The sequence below is a fragment of the Rhea americana genome, unplaced genomic scaffold (genome assembly GCF_003343005.1).
Source record: "Rhea americana isolate MKP2758 unplaced genomic scaffold, rheAme1 scaffold_12, whole genome shotgun sequence".
NCBI lineage: Eukaryota > Metazoa > Chordata > Aves > Rheiformes > Rheidae > Rhea > Rhea americana.
Genome location: NW_028185261.1, coordinates 1,643,500 through 1,654,456, shown reverse-complemented (window position 1 = coordinate 1,654,456; position 10,957 = coordinate 1,643,500). Strand labels below are relative to the sequence as shown.

Sequence of the window (10,957 nt, the reverse complement as noted above, 5' to 3'; positions counted from 1 at the left end):
ATCAAGAGTGACTTTTTAATAGCTGCACTTACCTCTTTGCAGCAACACTTGATTTGCCCACACCAAATCATACAGCAAGTAGCAACAGAATGCTGGAGTGCCTTATGATTTTCTAGCTAGTTTACTAGCCATAGGAAAAACAAACAGGCATAAGACCCAGTATTAGCTCATCATAAAGGAAAGTGGCCCACCTACCTAAAATACTGAGTATGCTATTTGAATTTCCGTTTCCACTTCATAGAAGACCAAGTCACACAGAAATAAAGAAATAATGAGTCAGTTATTCATTTAGACGCAACAATTGCACCTGACATGCCACATTCCAGTTTGATGCAAATCTCTGTTTAACATATTTAATGCTGTTTCCACTGTGTCTTAGCTTTCAAGAATAAAAGGAAATGTTAATTTCTTTCCACCAAAATATTTTTTAAAATATGGACTAAAACAAATTATAGTTTATATAATTTCATAAATCTTAAAAAAAAGAAAAATGAAACTATTGCTTCTCTTCAACAGTAAGGTAAGATGTATCCAAACTGGTAAGTTAAATAAATTCTACATTTCAGGCAAAAAAAAGTTTAACCTGCATTTTTGTCAGCAATATTGACTGACAAAGTATAGTACACAGTTTCAAGTCTCAGTTGTCATAGAGTCTATTTGTTATTAACTCATTTGAGTGCAATTTTATATTGTAACACTACAGAAATGTAATTACACTAAAGTGAAGCTGTCAGTTACTGAAAATATAATTGAGAGGCATAGGAAGAAACTACTTGTCCTACTTGATGCCTCTTGTGACTCATTTGACCGTACATGACTATTAACTTTATGTAAGCTCATGCACACATACCAAACATCAAAATAAAAGTTTCTTTGCTTTGTAAAGCAAGTTTAGCTCAGCTTATCTATCTTTCCAGCTGGATACATCATGTCAATGTTTACTGCAATGGATTCGTGATCTTTGGCTCATCGCACGTGTCAGAACTGCTCTGTCACCAGTGGGAATACTCCCAGATTCAATCTGTCTTCAAATACATAAACTAATATAAAATAACACCACCATGTGGTGGGGGGTGTGGAGGGATGTCTGTTATGTTTCCTTTACCTCCAGCCACCTGATTTGACACTCATACAGGCTTCTCCCTTGCCTTGTCTATCCGTATTTTCAGCAGCGTGACAAACTGGATGGGGAATTGATGGAGGCTCTGCAGACAAGAGGGGATAAACYCCCAGCAGTAAATCACCTAGTCTTGTTTGTTTGAGGCTGAAGAAACTGCCTGGACTGTTCAAGTGTGTTTACCCATTGTTTCCACCACAAGGGAGGCAGAACAGGAGGGAGGAATAGGGCAAGCGAGTGGGACAGTGTCCCACACAGGTGGGCCAGGGGAGAAGAGTACTGCTTATTCTCATGGCAGTGTCAGCTTCTATGCACTTAGAGCATTTATCAGATGACCCTGAGAGCACAGAAAACTTCAGCTTGATCTTTCCCCTCTACCCCTCTGTTTCTTACTGTTTTCCAAATAACATTGATACACGGAAGTTCAAGTGATGGGCCAGAACTTCATTATGTTAGAGGCTGTACAAATACAAAGGGAAAAGATTGCCTTTCAGCCAAAGAGGAAATAAAAATGTTTATAGAAAATGCTAATAAACTTCTGCAGACCTTTTTGTTAAATTCATACAAACTTATYAACTATTTCCTTCATGTAATGCTTATATTTCTAGTTTATTTGCTATGATTGCTATTCTCAATGTAATTATTTTAAAATCAGTTCCTCTGGAACAATTTGTTTTTCTGGAACAAGTTCCTTCAACTTTCTTGGCTCCAGATCATATCCTGGGTAAGCATGTTCAAATGCCTTGTTTTGTTTTATTTGATAGTAAATAAAATTAACCAGCTAACTTCAGAGGTATAACGTCACGTATGGCACACATCAGGAAAGGCGGCAACAGCACTAAAGATGAAAAAATGAACAACTATATTGACAGCAACAAGTAGTTAAGGAAATAGAACAAAGAAGGCATGACASAAAATTAAGACAACTAAAAATAGTATTTTTCTGTGAAATGATTATGTCAGGAAAGGAATTATACAATTCTCTGCATGGTTTTGCTTCATACAGTCCCCAGGCGTACTCTGTCCCATAGTCTATTGTGAAGTAAACAGGGTTTCATAAGAAACACACGGAAGTGGGTAATTTATGCTTTTTTAGGATGGCAATGCTGCCTTTTTACTGTTTTCCTGGATTTAAGTGTAAAGAAAAGCCTTAGATATCTAGATCCCAGTTCACAGAAATCTTTTTAAAAACATTTATCCAGTTCCGGTTTCTTTAGGACTTTCAGGATCTTCTAGCTCTGAGAGAAAAAAAAGATGACTGTTCAGAAATAAGCCCAAACAAAGAGCAGAAGTAAATACACACTGTTGGAATTAGATAGATTTTAAAGTTTGCTCCAGAATCACAATACAAAAGTCTCACCTAATTCTTGAAACCCCTAGGCTCTACTGGTGTTATACTTTCTTACTCTAAAATTTCCTGTCCTGTTTCTTGCACATGCTGTGACTCACTTTGGCAGACATTCTCAAAACATACTGAATGCACACCAACAAAATTGTGATAGACACTTCAACCAGCTACCACTTTATTCTGAAAAACAGAAAAGGAGGGCTTACTGTTAGAATCATTGTTAAAAGCAAACGAAAGCATTAGAACAGCTTCCCAGAACGTTAAAAACACAGGGTCAATTACTCTTTTGGTCAGAACRGATTTATTACTCATGTTCCTGGAAATCATCCTTACTTCATGGCTGTAAGCTGTTATTAGTGAGAGCAGTCTGTATTCTCTCTGTGCAAAAAGCTAGCCTAAAATATATCAGTGTCCCTTTACTGGAGGGGAAAACCAACCAACCAACCAACATCCATACCAGTGTTTGTTCCAAGAGTTTATGCATTTAACATGAAGCAATTATTRGAAAAACATATAAACAGTCCTTGAAGCTAGATCTTGAATCCAAGATTTCACCTACACTGACTTTGGTCTGGTCTAGCCCAAGATCAGATTTAAAATTACCTAAAGGTTCTGGATATGTTCTAACAGCCTGTTCAGAAGCTTGTTCTTTTCTATCTTTGCAACCATTACCTGTACTGTTAGACATTTACTTTGCTTCATAAACTCAGAATACGTTGGACCACCTTTTCCCTAATTTCTTAAAATTTCCTCTCTCACAAAAATTCTGCCTCCTTTTTGTACGCTCTGCTCCCTCCCAATCTGACACTTAACCCTAAACAATTAACAACTTAGAAGTTTTGACCATTAACTGCCTGATGAGATTGAGCAGGACAGACAAATTCAGTACCATAAATTGTTCAGATTGTCCTGAGTCAAGATCATAAAACTGTAGTTTACAGTTATTTTATATTYAGAAAATTAGTTAGATGAGTTACAAGTGAGTTTTCATTAGCCACACAGTAAATGTGAGTAAAAGTCAATTTAAGTACACTCGGGGATCTTCCAGCATAAGTTAAGGATTTACAAAGCAACTGCCCACATAACTAAACTTTCTATGAACTGTTTCACGTGGGACATATTTCACAGGAAGAAAGGCTAGAGCAGACCATTCTAGTCATTTTTAGCTCCTTAATATTGGTCTAATTGCAAGCATTACACAAAGTAAACTGCTTAACGATGACAGTTCTCAGGCTCAATTTAAATAATAATCCAATTTAATTTACTGTGAATATATATATTTGCTGCCTTCACAGGGAATTGTGGGTTCTCTCACAGCAGAACTAAAGAAATGAGCAGAAGATTATGAAGAGAAAGGCAAACTGGCAGCTGGACTTCCTGTCTTTACATCTGTCCACATGAGATTCAGGAAGGAAGGTTTATATCTTTACATGTTTTCCATGAAGTATTTTGATGACTATTTTTCTAAGAGTACTGAGTCACACTAACCTTCATATGCKTCCCCCATCTCCATTGATACTGTGCTCCCTATGCCACTTCTCCAAACGTTATGTACCTTTTTCTCCTTAAAAGTTATATTTAGATTTTCTAAAAGTTATTTAAATTTTAGCTACATACTTTAAGTACAGACCAGTATCACTGTTTTCTGTAACAAAATTCAATTACTAAAATTGAAATTAATGCAAATTCTTAGAAGTAAAATATTACTCCCCTCCTCTCCCCCCCCCAAAAAAAATCACCACACACAGAGATGATTTTCTGCTTGTTTCCTTATTTTAAATTGTCAACAAGGTCTGTAAGCCTCATTCATTGCYCCCTTCACTTTTCACATATTCTTAGTTTCCTCAACATTTGAATAAACATCCTGAGTGAAACGGCTTTGTACTGACGTCAGATTAACTTAGTTCACCTAAAATGTTCTGGTACTTCTCAAAATATTAATTGCTTCCAGTGTTATATGCCTTGGAAGGATTTGCAAAACCTGGCAGACAATTCTGCCTGAACCAGGCTTCCCTTGAAGTTACTGAGTTACTGCACTGGAAGTATTGTTTTGAAAAATGAGAGCTTTTTTTCAACTCCAGCTGACTGATCAAAATTAGCATATTCATTTTTTTTGGATGGCTTTCTTTCAAACAGCTTAAGCTATCTTGGATTCAAAATATCTTAGTCCAACATTCTCAGAGCCAAATAGCAGTTCTATTAGTAATAGTAAAGTACATGCATTTCACTATTGTTTCAGATTTTACAGAAAAAAGTCTTTTTGCAGCACTTAGTGCTGGACTTGCTGCTGAATTTAAATATCTGACTATGCACCTAACATTCTAAAGAAAACATAATAGTAGATACTCCTTTCTGACAGCTAAAGAAAAAGAAATTACTCATGCAAAACTGAAAGTCTGTTACAAAGTACTCACCAAGCTCCTGGAAACAGTTCTTGAAAGCAGAATGAGAGAATTCCCGAAGCAGAGATTCTTCTTCACTAATTCATATTGAAGATAATACGTGGGGGTGTGGTGTAAAGCTACAAAGACAGAATTGCAACCTGATCTTCCTACAGCTTGTTGATTAATCAGCCAGTCCTTGTTCTTGCTTTTGTACAGCATGTGGGTTTGTTCTGGGTAGAAGTCAAAGGTCTGCTTCAGCGGGGAAGCTTCCTGTTTAAAGTTTTCACATCTGCCTGCAGTTTAGAGTAACTATTTTCTAAATAGCATAACTATAAATGAAATGCAATTTTAAAGAATGAGAGATAGTTCCCTATTTTATGTACGCTACAGGCTTTGCTTCACTATTTGAGATACATTTTTTTTAAACAAACCATGCTCAATGACATATTCAGTCCAGATCTAGACAGCATTCAGCACGATACCCAGAGCTTTTTTTACAAAGACAACTCTGTATGTTTACAAAGACGTATCTGCTGTGTTCTAACATACCATCTACTCCTGAAACATATTAGYATGTGCTACAACTAAAGTGTCATAGAGTACTACGGCTGAAAAAATGATAAGGATTCTAGCTATACGACTAAGTCACCACCCTGCACCTTGTGATGTAAAGGTAGTAGATCAGAAACTTAGCGCTGGACACTGCAAGATGAGAATTTGCCATGCAACCAGTTTCAGTTAAATAACAACAGAGACAAAAGGAACAGCTGAGAAACASTACTCTTCACACAGTTAGTAGCTATTAGTAATCATATGGATCCCTCATATAGTCGTTTCTGGGCAAAAAAGAACTAGTAAGTTAAATTATMTTCAGTGAACACTTAAATTTATCTGTTTGTCACTGTACTGAAACAGATTGGAAGCTTTTTAAAACCTGTTATCAGGTTAACTTTCTCTGAGACAGATCAAAGTGCTCCTGCCAGCTTCCCAGACCTCCTCTCTGTTGTTTCTGACAGAATGCAATCCTGACTGTAATACTTCAGGATAAAAATTCAGGATAAATCAGTGGTCAGCTAAGTCTACTAACTGGGTCAATAATCAAATGGAATAACTATCCTTAAGTAGACTGGAAGCACTCACAAAGTTGAGAGGCAGTTTATAGCCTGGGGGTGGGGGATGAGGTTTCTGCCTTACAGTTACTAATTACCAACTCCAACCTTAGCACTGCTAAAGGGAGGAGCAACCCAGCTCAGCTAAGTGGAAATGGCAAGCCTATCACTTGTGCAAAACCAAGTCTTTGTAAAGCATATTTGGGGAGCCAACATATTAAAAATTGTTATCTGGCAGTGCTATCCATAAATTTCTTTAAAGGTCACAAGAAAGACGGGCAAAATCAGATGTAATAAAATCACCTCAGGTTTTTAAAAAATTCTACATTTTTAGCAGAAACAAAACCAACTCGACTTCCAAATAAAGTAAAAGACGTACTTCATTTTTATTCCTTAGGATGGATGTATGTGGATGAACAGAGATAGTTTCAGATTTGTTCCACTCKATAGGGCATTTAGAGAACAGCTGCTTTATTTTAAGTCACATTGCACTTTATGTGGGCTGAATGAGCGTAAAAATTCTACCATGTGTATAAAGAACACATATTCAAGAGAAAAGTTCAAAGGACACAATATCTAATTTTTGAGATGAGTGTTTTTGTTTTCTTTTCTGCTACTGCTCTCATTTTCACATTCAGTCCTCCTAATTTAGATGCCAGAATGGTCTATCTCTGGATTCAGTTGCATTATCACTATAACCTAACAGACTGCAACTGAAACTGGAAGCAGACTTTGAAGGTGGAAGCAAAACTGTTTTGAAYGTTTAGTAGGGTCAGACAATCTAATTCACCTATGAACATCAGATGGTCTGTCAGCCTAAACAATCACACTCACCACTGGCCTGACCTAAAAAGACAGCTGGCAATAGCTGAACATCCATACTGGAAAAAATTTCCACAATTCTGAGAGGGCTTTTTCTGTTCTTGTTAAATTTTTAGGTGGCTTTCCAGATCAGAAAGATGCAATTTGAGAGATATAAAACTAGTCATTTTAAATTTTCTAAGATCATACAGGAGTGTCTCGAAACATGTAACTTGCAAATCACAGAAGAATTCACTGACCTAGTTTCTCCTTAAGACCTCACCAAACTGTAGCTATTTTTACTAAGTTTTATTGCTGTTCTACAGAACCCCAAAATCCTTACTTTGGGAATTTCTAACCTTGTGGTATGTGACATTATCATTATGATCTTTCTACCTGTTGATTTATAGTATTTGTTACATTAATCAGTCATCTGTACAAAGATTACAATTTGGAAGATTATTATGTCATATGATTTATGAGGTCAGCCTAGAATCAGGCCCTGGCCAGATAAGCAATATCAGGAACTAYACACTTTACTGAACCAGTGCAAGAAAAGACTATTTATAGTAATTACAAGCAACAGATTAGCTATTAATTTCTGCTGGATTTCTACAGATTACACTAATATGCAGTAAAAACAGTACAAACCTAATATTACAGCTTTTTTGCCAGCTGCTCTCTGCTGGCCTATTCTGAAATGGCTTAACAGTCAGAAGGAGGTCCAGAGGGCATTTATATGACTCTCCTTCTACAGTCAACTTGTAAAGACAGGTGCCTCTAACATGGGATTACAACCCCAGAGCAGTACAGATTGGACTAAGGCAGGAAAGGCCCAGCAGAAAGGTCTGAGGGATAGCAGTTGAGGTCAGTGCTACTAAATGCATTCCAGATCACTCTTACCTCCAAGAATTTCCCTAAAAAAATTTGACGTAAGGGCACCTTACATTGCATTTCTATCAAAATAATTTTGACTTGCAGCTCCATTTGTTTATGATSTGCATAACTCAGCAGTGTAACTCAGTAAACAGATGCATGCAAAAATACAGCTAAAGTAAGATAAAATAGAGACATAATAAAAAAATGGTCTGCCACRTATCCTAGAAATACTCAGAAGAGATTTGGCTCTGAAAAGTTCATAGTTGAGATGATTAGTTTTTAGCCTTCTGACACCACATGGAATTGCTACCCACAGACTGGGAGACCAGTGAGTGAAAAAAATGGAAGATGCATCAATGTAAGAGATCAGCATCACTAGCAATCTGAAGAATGAATAAAAACTGCTCGGCAAGATACAGCACCTAATGTCTGCCAAGAAGAAATATCTTTCAGTTCCAGATTCTCAACAGATAGTTCTCATTGGGGAGGTCTTTCTGATGATACATCCACTTTTTCCATCAGCAGTAAATTGGAGCACTGGCTTGATTACTGGGTCTCCATAAAGTATGTAAGTAAGGATAACAATCCTAATGGTGAAAGGCTTACAATTTTCAAAATGCTAGTAATCCACAGACTGAAAACACAGAAAGACAGTAGAACTTCCTTGAATCACACTGGTATCTTCAAGATATTTGACTTATTTGTTCAAATGAGATGAGCTTTATCAAGATATGYGTTATGTTTAACCTTACTGCCAAATACACGAAGTTGAGGAAAGCAAATCACATGCAGATGTCCTATCTTGTTACTGTTTTTGCTGAGCCAAAATGCAGATGAATCATCACAGAAATATAGGAAAAGTTTTGTGTGTGTGTGCGTATATATACATTATGTACAATTTTTGGAACTCCATCATCTTGAGATAAGAATTATTATGTAACACAGTTGCAAAAACACAMGAGCTTAAAAACCTCTCCTTCAGGTCATTACAGAAGCCCCTCTGTGAAGAAGCAACATTGTTTGCATTGTCCTTTAATAGTATAGTTGTTTGTGATGTTTTGTTGCCCCCTAGTGATGCCACTTCATTTTTGCACTAACTTCTTAAACCATTCCCAGAGGCCAAGATCTTCCAGTTTCCTAGGTTCAGCAAACTAAATCAACTTCATACTTCTACTTGGTTCTTAACTGGGGAAAAAATATAGGTATTGTTCAATTCTCACAAGGAGCTAACCTTAGAGGAAAAATACAACCAGCCTACTCAGCTGGCCCCCACTAAGCTTACAGTGAGAAGAAACTGATAATCAGATCCATCACCTACTGGTTTAAAAACTACCCTTATCTCAACTATTTTGAAAAACAGCAAGGAAAACATTCAACATCTGACTTTCTGATCTCCAAATTCTGCTCTCCTTTCTYAAGCAACTGGTTCTCCTGAAATCAATCTTCTGTCCTGCACAACAAAACTGCGCCAGTTCTGCAGTCAGCTGATGCCTCTGTGCCTGTTCTTGCAAACAATTTGAATTCTTAAGTCATTCTCCATCAAACCTAGGGCTAAAACACCTCACCCATTTTAAAAATAAGCTGAACATTCTTTGTCTTTTTATGTTCTACCAAAATCCAGTACTGACATACTGCAAAACACAACACTACTCTGTCGAGAGCAGATTACAGAGTTTTAAACGCACTGTATTTTCAGAAATTTAATTATGAAATAGTATAGTCAACCTATTGCACAAAGAGACACTTATCCTGGAAGTACCCATGATCACTCCAGGTTTTTCTTTTATTAAATTACAGTAACTTTGCTAGTCTAAGTCCTGGAGGGCATGGTGTACCACTCTAAGAATGTTAACTAAGCATTCTTTAAATTTGCTTCCCTATACAATACTAGCAAYATGCTTACATTTTTAATTACTAGGGTTATGTCACAACTAAGATTTGTTGTGATATTTCTCTCTGAACAATTCTCAGTGGAAATATGTCTTTCTATGCAACTGAATTTTTGTATGTATTGGTAAAAGTATTTCCAGTTTCTGATCAGTTCTAGCTATGCTCATTTAGTCACACACAGTGATTCCAGCCACAAAAAATATGGAGACACGGGTTATTTTCTTGTTTTTCCCACCACAAGAATCAGGCAAGGAAAAGACAAAGAAAGCATGGAAGAAAACATGGGTACGTGTCTATCTCTCACTAGAAAAATACCTATCCAACTATTCAAAGAAAATAGATGAAGCAATTTATATTTATTTAGATTGCTTAAAACAAGCAGGGAGAACCAATATGACCAAGAATTAAATCTTCATTCTTTTCCTGGTACTGTTTGTCAAAACACTGATTCTGCTCTTGATGTAAGAAACTGTCATATTTGTTTTAAACTAGATCATCATTCCTTTTGCTTGTCTTTTAAAAGTACTATTATTTTAAAGCTGTTTCTCAGGAAAAAAAAATTTCAAAACAAAACAGCAAGTCTGAAAAAGTTTTCCCCTGCAAAACTTTGAGCTGAACCAGAATTCTTGTTTAATTTACACTTCAGTTGGATCAGTTTTATGATAAACTGCATATACTTGTGTAATGCACATCATGAGTGCTGATTCTTCATTCTCTCCAGTGAGCAGGGTCTGCTTATGAACTACGTTTTTGATGAATGCGGCATATATTCAATTGTTTTGGGCTAAGAGGTAGATTTACTTTCAACAGTAGTCTAAAAATGGCCAGGTATTTCTTTCTAATTTTTTTTTTTTTTTAATTTTCCTGTTCCTTCAGTCCATATGTATTGTCTTTAAAACCCGAATGGCAGTAGGCTATTATTTCACTTCTCAGGAATTTGAGGCAGAGATCTAGAAGAAATATCGAGCCTAGAGCAAGGAAACACATCACAATATTCATTTCATGAACTTTGTAAGATTTGTGCTTTTAACTTTTACTCAGTTTTTCTGTTTCTCTTTATGAGTTTACATAACTCATAAACCTACTTCCTTATTCATCAATTTCTTGACAACAAAAGAGCTGGCAACTTGGAGCATGTTTTAAAATTCAGATCTTAAATAATTAATTCCTATTATCACCTTTTTTTAAAAGTCTACAAACTATTTCTATAGTATGATTGCATTAATCAGAAAGTAGAGAACACATACAATATTTCAAATAATACAAAGATTCCAAGAATCAGTCCAAGTGAAAAAACATTTCAATAATTGACAAAGCAGGGGGTCAGGATGCTACTCATTAAGTCATTACAGCCAGAAGCTTTATAAGGTGTAAAATCAGTTTCATAATGAAACTCAATTAAACTGTAATCAGAAAATTATTATTTTGA

General features: G+C 36.1%; 1 protein-coding gene across 10 annotated transcripts in view; it reads right to left on the bottom strand.

The window, feature by feature from the left end:
• Positions 1-10,957, bottom strand: part of TFPI (tissue factor pathway inhibitor) — a 91,542-nt gene that overhangs the window by 36,271 nt on the left and 44,314 nt on the right. For 2 of the 10 annotated variants that reach the window (XM_085321732.1, XM_085321764.1), the window contains exon 1: positions 4,880-5,101. The exons of 4 other annotated variants lie outside the window; for them this stretch is intronic. The gene's annotated coding sequence lies outside the window, so the exon portion shown is untranslated. Of the gene's footprint in view, positions 1-2,477; positions 2,646-4,879; positions 5,102-10,957 lie in introns of those variants that run through there. 4 more of the 10 variants (XM_085321770.1, XM_085321796.1, XM_085321804.1 and 1 more) reach the window with 3 other exon arrangements.